The sequence below is a fragment of the Panthera pardus genome, unplaced genomic scaffold, assembly GCF_024362965.1.
Source record: "Panthera pardus isolate Hobbes unplaced genomic scaffold, ASM2436296v1 HiC_scaffold_27, whole genome shotgun sequence".
Taxonomy (NCBI): domain Eukaryota; kingdom Metazoa; phylum Chordata; class Mammalia; order Carnivora; family Felidae; genus Panthera; species Panthera pardus.
The window spans coordinates 23,909,339-23,927,608 of NW_026526843.1; the positions used below are offsets into that span (position 1 = coordinate 23,909,339).

The 18,270-nt window shown below is 36.5% G+C and overlaps 1 pseudogene; it reads left to right on the top strand.

Annotated features, from left to right (window-relative positions):
• Nucleotides 1-16,552: 16,552 nt before the first annotated feature.
• Nucleotides 16,553-17,808, top strand: LOC109250676 (26S proteasome regulatory subunit 4-like; annotated as a pseudogene).
• The last annotated feature ends 462 nt before the right edge of the window (nt 17,809-18,270 follow it).

An 18,270-nucleotide genomic window follows, 5' to 3' on the forward strand; every position in this document is an offset into this window, starting at 1 on the left:
TCAGCAGTGAAATAAAACTACTGCAGATATAATGTGCTATTGTCATATTAACTTTCCCAAGAGAACCTGTAAAAAATTCTATGACTAGAACAGATTCCATTACCAAGTCATTGCTAAACATTTTTCCTCCACAGACTATTCCCAGTTTAATCAACTTCTGTGCCTGAGGCCTATAAGGAATAAGGGGACACAAACTTCATAACACATACCTATTCTATGTGAATCAGGTCTTACAGAGATGACATTAATGAACAATGGTGCCAATAAAGGCATTCATAAATTTCTTCCTTCTCATACTATATCAACTGCTACTTATAAGGTGTGCGAAAGAAAAAAACATTCAGCTACTCTATGCCTTTTGATATGAGCATTTAATCTATTTAGATTTAAAGTAACAAATGATAGGTAAGGACTTACTAATTCCATCTTAATTTTTTCTGCCTGTTTTGTAGCTCCTTTCTTCTTCTCTTGCTATCTTTCTTATGAATTTATCCAGTTGAAAACTCATATCCACACAAAAATCTGTATATAAAGGTTTAAAACAGCTTTATTCACAATTTCCAATACTTGGAAGAAACCAAGATATTACTCAGCACGTGAATGAACAAACTGTGGTACATCCAGACAATGAAATATTATTCAGTACTAGAAATAAATGAGCTATCAAGTCTTAAAAATACTTGGAGTAAAGTTAAATGCATATCATTAAGTGTAAGAAGCCACTCCAAAAAAGTTGCATATTGTATGATTCCAAGTATATGACATTCTGGAAAAGGCAAAACTATGGTGGCAGTAAAAACTTCAGTGATTGCCAGAGTGTAAGGAGAGACAGGGATGAATGTGCAGAGCATAGAGGATATTTAGGGCAGTGAAACTACTCTGTATGATACTATAATTGTAGATACATGTCATACATTTGTCCATACTCATAGAATGTATACCAAAAGTGAACCCTAACGTAATCTATTGTCTTTTGATGATAAAGACATGTTAATATAGGTTCATCAATTGTAACAAATGCACCATTCTCATAGGGGATGTTGATAATGGCAGAGGTTATTCATGTGTGTGGGCAGGAGATATATGCAAAATCTCTATGCCTTTTAGTCAATGTTGCTACAAACCAAAAATTACTCTAAAAAATGAAAACCTTTAAAAAATAAAATAAACTTGATCTGTTCAACACTATGTAATTTTTGAATGACAAATGATGACCTGAGGAAAATATTTTTAACAAATAGCAAAAAAATTTTAAATAGAATTAATAAAAATAAAGGATGTGAATAGAAAATTCATGAAAAGAATATAAACCATTATTAAATTATGAAATATATTTGGACTTACTAATAATCAAGTATATACTAGTACAAACATAATTTATCTAAAATATTGGTTAACTTAAAAAATGTTGAAAAGATATAATTAAGTCAATAATGAAGACAAATTCATTTGTACACTGTCAGCAGGAATGTAAGTTGGCAAAACAGTTCTGGAAGGCAGTATGGCAATCATATATAAAAATGTAAAATATGCATAATATTTGTTTTTTAAGCCCTAATATGAAAATTTAGTCTTTTAAGAGTAGGATAATAGGTATGCATAAAGCTGTTTATTGTTACTTTTTAAAGATTAAATATAAGAAACAATATCCAAAAAGAGATGCTGGTAAAGGAAATTAGGATATATGCATATGCATATGGAAATGACAGACTACTGTACAGAAATTGAAAAAAAACGTTGTAGATCTTTATAAACTTGCAAAGATGTTCAAAAATATTTTTATAGACTTGCAAAGATACTGTTGCATGCTAAAATCAGGTTTAAGAAGTACAGCATGCTTTTGAGCTCATTTATTTGAAGTTCTGTTTATGTGTCTTTGTGAGGTTTTGTTTTGGGGTTTATGTATCATCATAGAGAGGAAGAATATTTATAAAAATGTTAATGTTTGAAAAAAATTAATATTTGTTATAACTGGGTGTTCAAAATCCAGATGACTGCTGTCTTTATATAATTTTGTATTTGTTTTACAATGAGCATTATATAACTTACAGAACGATTTTAAATATAAAAATTATAGGGGCACCTGGGTGGCTCAGTTAGCATCTGACTTTGGCTCAGGTCATGATCTCACAGTTCCATGAGATTGAGCCCTGCATTGGGTTCTGTGCTGACAGTGCAGAGCCTGCTTGGGATTCTGTCTCTTCCTTTCTCTCTGGCCCTTCCCAGTTCGTGTGCTCTCTCTCTCTCAAAATAAATAATAAACATTAAAACAAATTATAATATTACCATTGCAACTCTATGACAAAAAACTAAACTAATTGAATATTTTTTTAAAAAAATTCTTTTTTTTACCTTTATTTATTTTTGAGAGACAGAGCACAAGTGGGGGAGGGACAGAGAGAGAAGAAGACACAGAATCCCAAGCAGGCTCTGAGCTTCAGCACAGAGCCCCATGTGGGGCTTGGACCCACAAACCGTGAGATCATGACCTGAGCCAAAGTCAGACGCTTAACCGACTGAGCAACCCAGGTGTCCCATTCTTTTCTTATTTTTATTTTTTTATTAAAAAATCTTTTAATGTTTACTTATATTTTTGAGAGACAGAGAGAGACAGAGCACAAGTGGGGGAGGGCAGAGAGAGAAGGAGACACAGAATCCGAAGCAGGCTCCAGGCTTCAAGCTGTCAGCACAGGGCCTGACGTGGGGCTTGAACCCACAAACCGTGAGATCATGAGCTAAGCAGAAGTCAGATGCTTAACCAACTGAGCTACCCAGGTGCCCCATTTGAATAATTTTCTGTGAAAAATTACAGATATTGAATCACAAGTAAAAGCATAAGTAAGTTAATAATGATGGAAGAAATGTAGACCTCTATTGAATGAGCTGGGTTAAAAGATTTGTATGGACAAGTCATATGCATAAGAAACAGATGCATTCTTGCTAATTCAAAGGTTCCTGACACACAAAAAAAGTAGAATATTTTGTCAGAATTTTACAATGTTAATTAACAATGTCCATTCATTTTGGTAACTATCAAAGATCTTTTATTGGGCTTCTTTTTCTCATAATAATTTTAATCATGTTTTGCTGTTTTCTCCAGTGTCTCTCCCCCTGGTGCTGAGACTCTTTCGCTGCCATAACTTTAAGCTGACAGATGATCTTTTCTATTCCAGGAGATTCATATATGCTGTCTACCTTGGATTTGGCTGTCTTTGCCTTTAATAACTGCTACATCCCCAAGGACCAATGTTGACCCAAAGATAGGGACATCTCTATGCCCCTATTCAGCAGGAAGAAGTTACAGAAGATAAGCCCTTCCACCTTCAGCAACCTTAAAGATTTAAAGGTCAAAGTTGTTCAGGGGGGAAATGATGAGGAAAACAAAGGCAAGAAAAATGTAGCTCAAATTAAGTCTCCTTACAACCTGCAGCCCACTGATAAATCCCTGAGACATGCAGAGTGTGACATTCCTCAAGGAGCTCATGGCTGCCTTACGGTTGATGTTTCATTAAAGACTAAAAGCAACCTTATCTTAACAATAGCTAAACCTCCAAGGTCCTGGAGACCTTGCTTTTAACATACACAAATTCCTGAGAGACTTAATGTTATCCCAAACCTCCAACTAACTAAAAAATATATAATCAGTTACTCTTTGCAATGCCAGTGCAGCTCTTTTTGCTCACGGATCTTGTCCCTGTGCTATAATAAAAGCACTTTTTTGGGGGGCAGGGGGAGGGGGAAAATGGAGGAACAATCACACTCAAATTAACAGTAGAGGTGAACAAGTTTAAATCGATAATGGGTACCTACCATAAACAAAAGATGGTAAATTCATACGATAGAATAATATTTTACTATTTGACAACAAAAAGGAATGAAAGATACCAACACCTGACACATTGCATTAAGAGTGGGAACAGTGAGTGACTGAGAATGTGCATGAGAGATCTTTGTGGGGTGATAGAAACATTTTAAAATTGGATTGGGGTGATGTCGCACAATTTAGTAAATTTACTAAATAACATTGAATTATACAATTGAAATATGCAAATTTTATAATATGTAAATTGTACTTCAAAATACAGTTTAAAAAATGGTAACAAACATAGTATAACACATGGCAGTGAAATGTTAGCAATATTTCCATTAAAATGAGGAATAAGAGAGAGGAGCCAAGATGGCAGAACAGCATGGAAGTTTTTTGTGTGTCTCGTGTCCATAAAATACAGCCAGACCAACAATAAACCATCATACACACCTAGAAAACTAATTGAAGGATTAACACAACAATCATAACCTGAACCACAGAATTCAGCAGGTACAACGCAGAGAGGTGAACTTGGGGAGAGAGAAGCTGGCAGGCAGGGAGCTGCTTTTGCAGGTGGAGAGAGGACAGAGACTGGGGCCGGTGGGGGGAGAGGGGTGGTGGGTAGAATACAGGAAAAGCACCCCTCCCCAAAAGCAGCTGTAGAGAAAGTGAAAAATTGGAAACAGCCTCAGGAACTAAACTAAAAAGGGAGAAGGGAGAAAGGAGAAAGGAGAGGGTTTAAATCCCATTAAGATTGTAAACAAGGGGAGTGCAAAGTCTGCAACTCTGCAGCTGGATACCTGGTGGTGCTCTGGTGGGAAGGGCAAATCCCCAGGAACAGAGTGGGGTCCGGGAGGTTCTCAGGCCACACAGGGAAAAGCGGTTCCACTGCTGGAAGGACATTTGGTAGAGGCTGTTGAAGCCACCTGGTCCCAGCAGACCCCAGAAAACAGCCACATTTGCTGGTGCTGGAACAAGGTCATTAAGAGTGAAGCCTGGTGCCAGATGTGTGTTGTGATTTTCCATAATCCCTGAAAAGCTGCTGCTACACTATCTCGCAAACTTTTTCTGGGGTGGGCAGGCACTTGGCCGCAGTCTCAGGGCACCGGCAGCACCAGAGTCCAGCAGGCATTCCTGGGTGCAGCCAGCATTTGGCCATTGCTCGGTGAGACCCTCCCGCAGAGGGGTGGAACGGGTCAAAGCCACAGTCCTTCAGAAGGGTGGTCCCGGGGAAAACAGCCGCATCTGAGACAAAACTCGGGATAGAGGTACAACCTGGGGCTTGGTCACGGACAGTGAAGAAGCGGGGAGTGGACGAAAGCTGAAGACAAAGGATGGGTGCGTGATTGCTGATTGGAGAGAACAGAGTTCCCATACTAGAGACTGGATAGCTGGGTCACGCCATTTTCACAGCTCCCAAGCATGCGCATAGGCACCTAGGAGCACCACAGCACTCCACCCCAATAGGCTAGCAGCGCCATCTAGTGGATAACGGAGCTGTTGCACTGAGCCCTGCCAACTGGGCCAACCTCACTCTTCAAGAACACAAGCCTCACCACCTACTTAGTTTGTGGACTATAAAGCACTACATAGTCTGACTTCTAGGGGAAAATGAAGTAATTTCAGTCCTATTCCAATCTGTTAGCAGGTCCATCTATTCAATTTTCTTTTTTTTTTCCTTTTTCACTTCTTTTCTTTTTCTTGGATACAGAAAGAAAAAATTCATTTTTATTTTCAATTTTTATTAAAAATTATTCTGTAATTTTGTACCATATTTTTTGTGTAAATTTTTTTCAAATTCTATTTTACTTCCATCATTTTATTTTAGTCTACTTCAGTGTATACACTTTTACGAATTTTCAAACTATTTCCTTTTTTTCTTTTTCTTTTTCTTTTTTCTCTTTTTTATTTCTTTTTTTTTCCTTGAATGCAGAAAGAGAAAAACTTCATTTTTACTTTCAATTTCTATTAAAATATTTTTCTTTATTTTTTTACTATATTTCTTGCTTTTATGTAAATTTTTTCAAATTCTATTTTACTTTCATCATTTTATTTTAGTCTACTATAGAGTATTCACTTATTCAAATTTTCAAATGATTTCTTTATTTTCTTTTTTTGTTTCCTTTCCTTTTCTTAAATACAGAAAGAGAAAAAATTCATTTTTATTTTTGATTTTTATTAAAAATATTTTTCTTTAATTTTTTGTACTATACTCTTTACTTTTGTGTTAATCTTTTCAAATTCTATTTTTCTCCCATCATCTCATTTTAGTCTATTTCAGTGTATTCAGTTTTTCAAATTCTCAAATGATTTCCTTCTTTTCCCCCCTTTTTTTCTCTAATCTGTCAAACCACTTTCAACACCCAGACCAAAACACACCTAGGATCTAGCATCATTTATTAGAGTTTGTGTGTGTGTGTTTAATTTTTTAATTTTAATATTTTTTAATTCTAATTTTTCTACTTCATTAATTCCTCTTCTCCCTTCACAATGAAAAAACGAAGGAATTCACCCAAAAAGAAAGAGCACGAAGAAATGACAGCCAGGGATTTAATCAACACAGATACAAGCAAGATGTCTGAACCAGAATTTAGAATCATGATAATAAGCATACTAGCTGGAGTCGAAAATAGATTAGAATCCGTTTCTGCAGAGATAAAGGAAGTAAAAAATTGAATGAAATTAAAAATGTTATAGCTGAGCTGCAATCACGGATGGATGTAGCAGTGGCAAGGATCGATGAGGCAGAACAGAGATCAGCGACATAGAGGACAAACTTATAGAGAATAATGAAGCAGAAAAAAAGAGGGAGATTAAGGCAAAACAGCACGATTTAAGAATTAGAGAAATCAGTGACTCATTAAAAAGGAACAACAGAATCATAGGGGTCCCAGAAGAGGAAGAGAGAGAAATAGGGGTAGAAGGATTATGTGAGCAAATCATAGTGGAAAACTTTCCTAACCTGGGGAAAGACACAGACATCAAAATCCAGGAAGCACAGAGGACCACCATGAGATTCAATAGAAACCGACTATCAACAAGGCATATCATAGTCAAATTCACAAAATACTCAGGCAAGGAGAGAATCATGAAAGCAGCAAGTGGAAAAAGTCCCAGCATACAAGGGAAGACAGATCAGGTTTGCAGCAGACCTATCCACAGAAACTTGGCAGGCCTGAAAGGAGTGGCAGGATATATTCAATGTGCTGAATCAGAAAAATATGCAGCGAAGAATTCTTTATCCAGTAAGGCTGTCATTGAAAATAGAAGGAGAGATAAAAAAGATTCCCAGAAAAACAAAAATTAAAGGAGTTTGTGACCACTAAACCAGCCCTGCAAGAAATGTTAAGGGGGGCTCTCAGAAGGGAGAAAAGATGAAAAAATATATATATTTTTGTTTATGGACTATACTTATAGTGTATGGAATATAAAGTATATATATGGACTATAAGCATATATATATAGAAATAAATAAATACCAAAAGCAACAAAGATTAGAAAGGACCAGAGAAGGCCACCAGAAACTCCAACTCTACAAGCAACATAATGGCAATAAATTCATATCTTTCAGTACTCACTCTAAACGTCAATAGACTCAATGCTACAGTCAAAAGACATAGGGTAACAGAATGGACAAGAAAACAAGATCCATCTATATGCTGTTTACAAGAGACCCACTTTAGACCTAAAGATACCTTCAGATTGAAAATAAGGGGATGGAGAACCATCTATCATGCTAATGGTCAACAAAAGAAAGCTGGAGTAACCATACTTATATCAGACAATCTAGACTTTAAAATAAAGACTGTATCAAGTGATGCAGAAGGGCATTATATCATAATCAAGAGGTCTATCCACCAAAAAGACCTAACAATTATAAACATCTATGTGCCAAATGTGGAGGCACCCAAATATACAAATCAATTAATCACAAACATAAAGAAACTCATCGATAGTAATACCATAAGAGTAGGAGACTTACACACTCCACTCACAGCAGTGGACAGATCATCTAATCAAAAAATCAACAAGGAAACAATGGCTTTGACAGACACACTGCACCAGATGGACTTAACAGATATATTCAGAACATTTCATCTTAAAGCAGCAGAATATATATTCTTCTCCAGTGCACATGGAACATTCTCCAGAATAGACCACATACTGGGACAGAAATCAGCCCTAAGTAAGTACAAAAAGATCGAGATCATACCGTGCGTATTTTCAGACCACAAGGCCATGAAACTCGAAATCACCCACAAGAAAAAAATTGGAAAGGTAGCAAATACTTGGAGACTGAAGAACATACTACTAAAGAATGAATGGGCTAACCAAGAAGTTAAGAGGAAATTAAAAAGTATATGGAAGTCAATGAAAATGATAATACCACAACCCAAAACCTCTGGGACACAGCAAAGGCAGTCATAAGAGGAGAGTATACTGCAACCCACACCTTCCTAAAGAAGGAAGAAAGATCTCAGAGACACAACCTAACCTTACACCTTAAGGAGCTGGAAAAAGAACCGCAAATAAAGCCCAAAACCAGCAGAAGACAGGAAATAATAAAGATTAGAGCAGAAATTAATTCTATCAAAACCAAAAAAAAAAAAAAAAAAACCTGTAGAACAGATTAATGAAACCAGAAGCTGGTTGTTTGAAAGAATTAACAAAATTGATCAACCGCTAGCCAGTTTGATCAAAAAGAAAAAGGAAAGGACCAAAATAAATAAAATCAGGAGTGAAAGAGGAGAGATTACAACCAACACAGCAGAAATAAAAACAATAATAAGAGAATATTATGAGCAATTATATGCCAATAAAATGGGCAATCTGGAAGAAATGGACAAATCCCTAGAAACATATACACTACCAAAACTAAAACAGGAAGAAGTAGAAAATTTGAAGAGACCCATAACCAGTAAGGAACTTGAATTAGTAATCAAAACTCTGCCAAAAAAAAAAAAAAAAGAGTCCATGGGGCACCTGGGTGGCTCAGTCGGTTGAGCGTCCGACTTCAGTTCAGGTCATGATCTCGCAGTTCGTGGGTTCGAGCCTCATATCGGACTCTGTGTTGACAGCTCAGAGCCTGAAGACTGCTTCAGATTCTGTGTCTCCCTCTCTGTCTGCCCCTCCTCCACTCATGCTATGTCTGTCTCTCTCTGTCAAAATTAAATAAACATTAAAAAAAATTAAAAAAAAAAGTCCATGGCCAGGTGGCTTTCCAGGGGGAATTCTACCAAACATTTAAGGAAGAGTTAACACCTATTCTCTTGAAGCTGTTCCAAAAAATAGAAATGGAAGGAAAACTTCCAAACTCTTTCTATGAAGCCAGCATTACCTTGATTCCAAAACTAGACAGAGACCCCACTAAAAAAGAGAACTATAGACAAATTTCCCTGATAAATATGGATGCAAAAATCCTCAACAAGATATTAACCAACCAGATCCAAGAATACATCAAAAAAATTATTCACCATGACCAAGTGGGATTTATATGTGGGATGCAGGGCTGGTTCAATATACACAAAACAATTAACGTGATTCATCACATCAATAAAAGAAAGGACAAGAACCATATGATCCTCTCAATAGATGCTGAGAAAGCATTTGACAAAATCCTGCATCCTTTCTTGATAAAAACCCTCAAGAAAGTAGGGATAGAAGAAGCATACCTCAAGATCAAAAAGCCATATATGAACGACCCAACACTAATAGCATCCTCAATGGGGAAAAACTGAGAGCTTTCCCCCTAAGGTCAGGAACAAGACAGGGATGTCCATTCTTGCCACTGTTATTCAACATAGTATTAAAAGTCTTAGCGTCTGCAATCAGACAACACGAAGAAATAAAGGGCATCCAAATCGGCCAGGAGGAGGTCAATCTTTCACTCTTTGCAGATGACATGATACTCTATATGAAAAACCCAAAAGATTCTACCAAGACAATGCTAGAATTGATTCATGAATTCAGCGAAGTTGCAGGATATAAAATCAAAGCACAAAAATTGGTTGCATTCCTATACACCAACAATGAAGCGACAGAAAGAGAAATCAAGGAATCTATCCCATTTACAGTTGTACCAAAACCTATAAAATACCTAGGAATAAATCTAACCAAAGAGGTGAAAAATCTATACACTGAAAACTATAGAAAGCTTTTGAAAGAAATTGAAGACACACAAAAAAAAAAAAAATGGAAAAAGATTCCATGCTCCTGGATAGGAAGAAGAAATATTGTTAAAATGTTGATACTACCCAAAGCAATCTACATATTCAATGCAATCCCTATCAAAATAACACCAGCATTCTTCACAGAGCTAGAACAAAGTTTCCTAAAATTTGTATGGAACCAGAAAAGACCCCAAGTAGCCAAAGGCATCTTGAAAAAGAAAACCAAATCAGGAGGCATCACAATCCCAGACTTCAAGCTATACTACAAAGCTGTAATCATCAGGACAGTATGATACTGGCACAAGAACAGACACTCAGATCAATGGAACAGAATAGAGAACCCAGAGATGGACCCACAAACTTAGGGCCAACTAATCTTTGACAAAGCAGGAAAGAATATCCAGTGGAATAAAGACAGTCTCCTCAGCAAGTGGTGCTGAGAAAACTGGACAGCGACATGCAGAAGAATGAACCTGGACCACTTTCTTACGCCATACACAAAAATAACCTCAAAATGGATGAAAGACTTCAATGTAAGACAGGAAGCCATCAAAATCCTCCAGGAGAAAGCAGGCAAAAACCTCTTTGATCTTTCCCGCAGCAACTTCTTAATCAACACGTCTCCAGAGGCGAGGGAAAGAAAAGCAAAAATGAACTACTGGGACCTCATCAAAATAAAAACCTTCTGCACAGTGAAGGAAACCATCAGCAAAACTAAAGGGCAACCGAAAGAATGGGAGAAGATATTTGCAAATGACATATCAGATAAAGGGTTAGTATCCAAAATCTACAAAGAACTTAACAAACTCAGCACCCAAAAAACAAATAATCGAGTGAAGAAATGGGCAAAAGCCATGAATAGACACTTCTCTAAAGAAGACATCCAGATGGCCAACTGACACATGAAAAAATGCTCCACGTCACTCATCATTAGGGAAATACAAATCAAAACCACAATGAGATACCACCTGACACCTGTCAGAATGGCTAACATTAACAACTCAGGCAACAACAGATGTTGGCGAGGATGCTGAGAAAGAGATTCTCTTTTGCATTGTTGGTGGGAATGCAAGCTGGTGCAGCCACTCTGGAAAACAGTATGGAGGGTCCTCAAAACATTAAAAATAGAACTACCCTATGACCCAGCAATTTCACTACTAGGTATTTATCCAAGGAATACAGGTGTGCTGTTTCAAAGGGACACATGTACTCCAATGTTTATAGCAGCACTATCAACAATAGCCAAAGTATGGGAAGAGCCCAAATGTCCATCAATGGATGAATGGATAAAGAAGATGTGAGATTATACACACACACACACACACACACACACACACACACAATGGAGTATTACTAGGCTATCAAAAAGAATGAAATCTTGCCATTCACAACTATGCGGATGGAATTAGAGGGTATTATGCTAAGCAAAATTAGAGAAAAACAAATATCATATGACTTGACTCACATGAGGACTTCAAGATACAAAACAGATGAACATAAGGGAAGAGAAGCAACAATAATATAAAAGCAGGGAAGGGGACAAAATATAAGAGACTCTTAAATATGGAGAACAAACAGAGGGTTACTGCAGGGGCTGTAGAATGGGCGTAGGCTGAATGTGTAAGGGTCATTAAGGAATCTACTCCTGAAATCATTGTTGCACTATATGCTAACTAACTTGGATGTAAATTAAAAAAATAAATTGAAAAAAAGAATAAAAAGAAGTTACTGGCTTTCAATAGGAAAAGGTCAACTTTTTACGATATGAAAAGGAAGCTAGAAATAGGAATACTGATGCAGGTGAGTTTGTAGATTTGGTTGTGGGTAAATGATGCAATTCTCTGCTGATGGCTTTTATGATTTCAGTAAAGCATAAGGTGATAGGTTAAGGATAAAGATGGAATGTGCTGGGGGGAGACAATTACTGAACATGATTAAGCAGGAATGGTCCGAGAAATAGGGTAAGAACCAAAAGATACTGTGGAAATTGTTAAAGAAGAGTTTCAGATAAATAGGGACAATCTGTGCTATCACATGTTTTCTAGAAGTTTATTAAGATAAAGATCTTACATGAGAAAGTTATTCCTATTATTAATGAAATAAGATTGAACAGAGTGGTAAAGGTAGAAGCCAGAGTACAGTGGCCTGGGGAAGAGTGCAAGATGAAGAAATAGAAACTGAGAGAGAAGATAGACTTTTAAAGATTAGACAAGAAAACAGGGAAGTGAAAATAGCAAGACAAGGTGACTTCTTTGAGGGAGGGATTTATTTCATGTTATTGTTTAAATAGGAAATGCTTGACCATGTGAATATAGGCTATAGGAATGTATCTTATAAAGAAGGGGAAATTGAGGGGGAGAATGGACAGGGGATAATCAATGGACAGAATCCTGGGGAAAATTACCTGGGATGAGGTCAGGAACACAGGTGGAAGTGATTGTAAATTTGACAGTGTGGTTATAGACTATTCTAAGAACATTTGTAAGAGAAGGTTGACTTCCTGACATTTTCTAAAGTTCCCCACTGGATAGAACCATAATGTATTTTGTATGCTTAAAGGTATTCATTAATATTTCAATGCAGCTGAATGTTTTTATGATTAGGTTGTCTTACACAAAACTGCTTAGGTAACTCCTATTCCCCCCAAAATTTATTCATAAAGGCATATATGTCCCTCTTCTTTAAAGATCCCTCTTTTAATTAGTATTTCTTTCTTATATCCTATTTATGTTATGAGGAATTAAATATTAACATATTATCTTTGATTTAACCTATAGTGAACATAAATGGTACTCTGAAAAAAAAAAAAAAAGAAAAACCTGACTTCAATTTTACTTACTACACCTCTGCTGAGTACCTCATTAGTGCTTTAATGCATGAAGAAAAGGTTAAAATGTATAAAAGTGACAATTCCTAAACGGAAAGCACTGTGCTTCTGGCTCACTCTTGCAGTAAAGTACAATCATTCTGGGAAAAGGAAAGTGCTAGGGAAGAGTTGTCAGAATTGGTAGCTGAATTGCGTTACCATGTGGCCCTCTGAGAGGCCGGAACATCAGAAGCAAAAGGACCTGGATGAATAGGGTCACATTACTTCTCTGAGAAATAAATGAATTGGCTGGAGAGGATGCTATTATGTCCACTTTCACAGGCTCCTATAGAACTCTGTACAACTGAAATATAAATTAAGAGACTGTAATATGGCTGGGCTTATAAATGCAAATTAAAATAAATAATTGAGGGGTAGCTGTTTTTATTCCTCACATTATCTGTTCTCTGGCTAACTGCCTATGTTGGCAACAATGCATCTTCTGAAGAGGAAATCAGAACAACTGAGTATATGCAAATAATCCTGTTTGTATGTTTAAGAAACAAAACCCTTCCTTTTATAGTCACACTTTTGCATGTGTCACATTAGGCCTTCACACCTATGAGAGATGAGGATTGTACACATAAATAAAGAAACCAGAAAATCCAATCCTCCAAAATACTTTCAAGTTGTGTTATCTCTACCTGGCCTATGTGCATAGAACCATTATATTTCTTTTTTTTTAATGTTTATTTATTTACTTTGAGATAGAGCAAGAGAGCACACCTGTGCACTTGTGCATGCAAGCAGAGGAGGGACAGAGAGAGAGGGAGAGAGAGAGAATCTCAAGCAGGCTCCACCCTGTCAGCACAGAGTCCAAGGCTGGGCTTGATCTCATGAACCCTGAGATCACAACCTGAGCAGAAATCAAGAATCAGATGCTTAACCAACTGAGCCACCTAGGGACCTGCCATTGTGTTTCTTTTTAGTAGTTCACCATTTACCCTTCACTATAAATGAGTTAATTCAGTTAAATTTCAGTGTTATAACAAATTTGATAATATTGTACATTTCAAATCACAAAGGAGTATCCCTTCTCCAGTTATTTTCTCCAAATATTGTATTTTCTCTAGTTTTGCTTAACTGGAAAGTTACCCTTTAAGTTCTAGACTATGGGTCCACATGCGTTTTCTCAGTTACCTTTCTGGTAGTACAAACAATGAGGTATATAGGCAGAAGCATTGAGAAGTTATATGGAACACATGTAGTTTTAGTGTTTGATCCAGCTGATAATATTCTCTCTTAGCTCAAATGATATGAGTTCGACACTGATTTTACCATATGGGTAACTAAGCCACGAAATATATTATCTCAACAACAGTATCGTAACATGTTTTAATAAGGAAACCATTCTAGGTTCTGGATCAAACAAAATCATGCAAATATAGTCACTTTCTTCATGTGCAAAGACATCATTTAATTAACAAAAGTATATGTTATATCAATAGATAACTTAGCAAGTTTCAAAGCAACTCATATATATCTACTGAATGCTTACCATAACTGTATGCTGTGGGGATCTGGGAATTAAAATATAATAAGCCAAGCTCAAATGAGAAATTAAAGTGTATTTATAAGTGCACAGTAAAGGTGGTCCATATCCAAGTAAGAGTGCTGAGGTAATTAAGTACAGATTCCTGGGTTCAAAAATGTTTACTCCTAGGAATTTCTCCTATGGAAATACTCATTGTTTTGGAGGATCATTGGCCAGAATTGTAGTAAGACTCTTCTATTTTTTTTTTTTTTTTTTTTTTTGCCAAGCCACAAATTTGCTAATAGGTCATGTTTATAAGAAAGTGAGTCAGATTCAAAACTTGAAGAGATGGCATTAATCAAATAGATTTTCCCCAAATAAGTTATTTTCCTATATACTCAGGATTAAATTAAGTAATAATCATATATCTGCTGGCACAATTTTTTTAACTCTTTCATATGTTCAAGTGCACATGCATACACTGCATATTTAAATTCAGTCTTATGAAGGGCTGACAAAAAGATGTTTTTCCATGTCCAACCAATGGGACACAATTTTCTCAGTATTTCCTCTTTTTTCAGTGCCCTGGAAATCTTTATAAGCAGCATGATTAAGAAGACATCCAATGAAAGCTTTATTTTATCAATGTGGTCACTGAAGGGCAAACTTCTTATGTTTGCTTACAGAAATATTACAAAGTTTTAAGCATGTGAAAAATCTCAAATATCTAATGCTGTCTTTTCCTTTTCTTTTGTGTACAGATTATTTCATAGGACTTATAAATATCTAAATTTTGCTATACTAAGCTCTGCTCACAATTTACTAAGTACATATGGTCACATATAAAAGAAGCATTGTCATATGGCAAATAGCCAAGGCTTTGGCCTACAGAGTTGGTGTTGTCCAATTCGATCCCCTTGGCACTCATAAAACTGTGAAAGGATTATACACATACACATGCACACACACACACACACACACACACACACACACACACGCAACTACAAACACTGCGATTAAAATCCTTGTATCCTTGGGGCGCCTGGGTGGCGCAGTCGGTTAAGCGTCCGACTTCAGCCAGGTCACGATCTCGCGGTCCGTGAGTTCGAGCCCCGCGTCAGGCTCTGGGCTGATGGCTCGGAGCCTGGAGCCTGTTTCCGATTCTGTGTCTCCCTCTCTCTCTGCCCCTCCCCCCTTCATGCTCTGTCTCTCTCTGTCCCAAAAATAAATAAAAAACGTTGAAAAAAAAAATTTAAAAAAAAAAAAAAAAAAAAATCCTTGTATCCTTATTTATCCAGAGGTCAAATGCATCTTCATTTGTAATAGCAAACATTGATAGCAGTCTAAATATTTGTAAATAGGGAATTCAATAAATGTAATTTAGCATATAGGTAAACAGAACACTATAAACCTAAAAAAAAAGGAAATCTACATTTACTGAAATGAAAAGATGTCCACAATGAGATAAATATGATATTTTATAAGAAAAAATGTACATATATATCCATATATTTATGGAAAGATGTATACTAAGCTGTTAAAAGTTGTTTATCTTAAGATTATGGTGCAACCTCCAAATTTACTTAGCAGATTTTATGTCTTTATAGTATATATGAATTATTTACTTAATAAGAATAAATATATAACATAAAACAAGTAAATTGAAGGAAAGCCATGTGTGGCATAATTTTACCTACATAAAACATGTGCATATATGTTTATATATGAATGAAAATTCCAGGAGGATACATACCTAATACTTAACAGGGATTTTCTATTACTATTAAGGGGTGGAGTTATGGTAAGAATTCAACATTCTTTATACTGTTTGAATGTTTTACAACCATTATGCATTACAGAGTAATCTGTACATAGTGACTTTAACCTTAGTTGACTAACTGAAGAAAGAAGTATATATTACATAATTCTTGTGTAATTAAATAGGCATTTCCATATAAATAACATGAAGGGTGTACTTTAGGCAAAGTTTATCTGAAAAACAACTGCAATTATTATCATTAGATTTTTTAATGAAAAAGAAATTTATTGGAAGTCATAAGACTACCATTATAAAACATGATCAAGCTATCAGAAAATGTTTTTAAAAATGATACTTGGGTTAGATGGCCAAACCAAGATGGGTCAGTGAGAGTGGTGGTGATGGCCCCCTGGAGGTGGCAAGAAGGATGACAAGGACAAGAAAAAATTACAAACTTCCTGTACCAACTACGGTGTGGAAAAAGAAGAAAAAGGGACCAGATGCTGCCAGCAAGTTGCCCTTGGTGACACCTCATATTCAGTGCTGGTTAAAATTATTGAAATTAGAGAGAATTAAAGATTATCTTCTCATGGAGGAAGAATTCATTAGAAATCAGGAACAAATGAAGCCTTTAGAAGAAAAGCAAGAGGAGGAAAGATCAAAGGTTGATGATTGAGGGGGACCCGAAAGGTAGGAACATTTGAAAAGATCATTGATGACAACCATGCCATTGTGTCTATATCTGTAGGCTCAGAACACTACATCAGCATTCTTTCCATTGCAGACAAGGGTCTGCTGGAACCAAGCTGCTCAGTCCTGCTTAACCACAAGACATAGAGGTGCTCATGGATGACACAGATCCCTTGGTTACAGGGATGAAGGTAGAAAAGCCCCCCCCCCGGAAACCTATGCTGATTTTGGGGGGTTGGACAACCAAATCCAGGAAATTAAGGAATCTGTGGAGCTTCCTGTCACTCATCTTGAATATTATGAAGAGTTGGATATGAAGCCCCCAAAGGGGGTCATTCTAGATGATCTGCCAAGCACAAGCAAAACCTTATTAGCTAAAGCAGTAGCAAACCAAACCTCAGCCACATTCTTGAGAGTGGTTGACACTGAACTTATCCAGAAGTACCTAGGTGACGGGTCCAAACTCATTCAGGAATTGTTTTGAGTTGCAGAAGAACATGCACCATCTATTGTGTTTATTGATGAAATTGATGCCATTGGGACAAAAAGATAAGACTCAAATTCCAGTCGTGAGAGAGAAATTCAATGAACCATGTTGGAACCATTGAAACAGTTGGATGGATTTGATATAAGGGGTGACATGCAAGTTATCATGGCCACAAACTGATAGAAACTTTGGATCCAGCACTTGTCAGATCAGGCTGCATTGGCAGGAAGATGGAGTTCTCCCTTGCCCAATGAAAAGACTAAGAAGTGCTTCTTTCAGATCCAAACAAACAGGCTGACACTGGCCAATGACATAAACCTGGACAACTTGATCATGGCTAATGATGACCTCTCATTGCCAAAGTCAAGGCAATTTATATAGAAGCTCATCCAATGGCCTTGAGAGAACATAGAATGAAACTAACAAATGAAGACTTAAAAAAATCTAAAGAAAATGTTCTTTATAAACAACAAGAAGGCATCCCTGAGAGGCTCTATCTCTATCAGACCACAGTTAACTTCAGGGAAATGGCTGGGACTGTCCCCACATCTTAGATGGATGAGATTGGGGAAGCTGCCTAGAGGAATCCATGTTCTAGTTGCTCTTTATTAGCAAAATCTCCTTTGTACCTTTTTGAGCATATGTACAGGATACCCAATAGGCTGCCTTTATCTGTTGGTCACATGCAGTACTCTCTCCCCAATAAAGTGTGCCCCTGTCAAAAAAAAAAAATGATACCTAAGGATCAGTTAAATTTAAGAAAACATGGCATACATAGACTATGCTATTTGTGATAAATGGGGGGAGCGTTGTCTGTCTTTAGTGTTTTCCTGAGTTTTCTTCCTTTTTTTTTGTAAACCAGGTGAAGGAAAATAAATTGAAGTAATTTAGAGCCTTTGATGGCAAACAATTTCTTATTGAAAGTCCTGTTTTTTATAGAAATACACATAGTAAAAGTATATTTCACTTTCCTTAACTAGTTTAACAAAATCATAAGACTACATCATTTTTGGTAG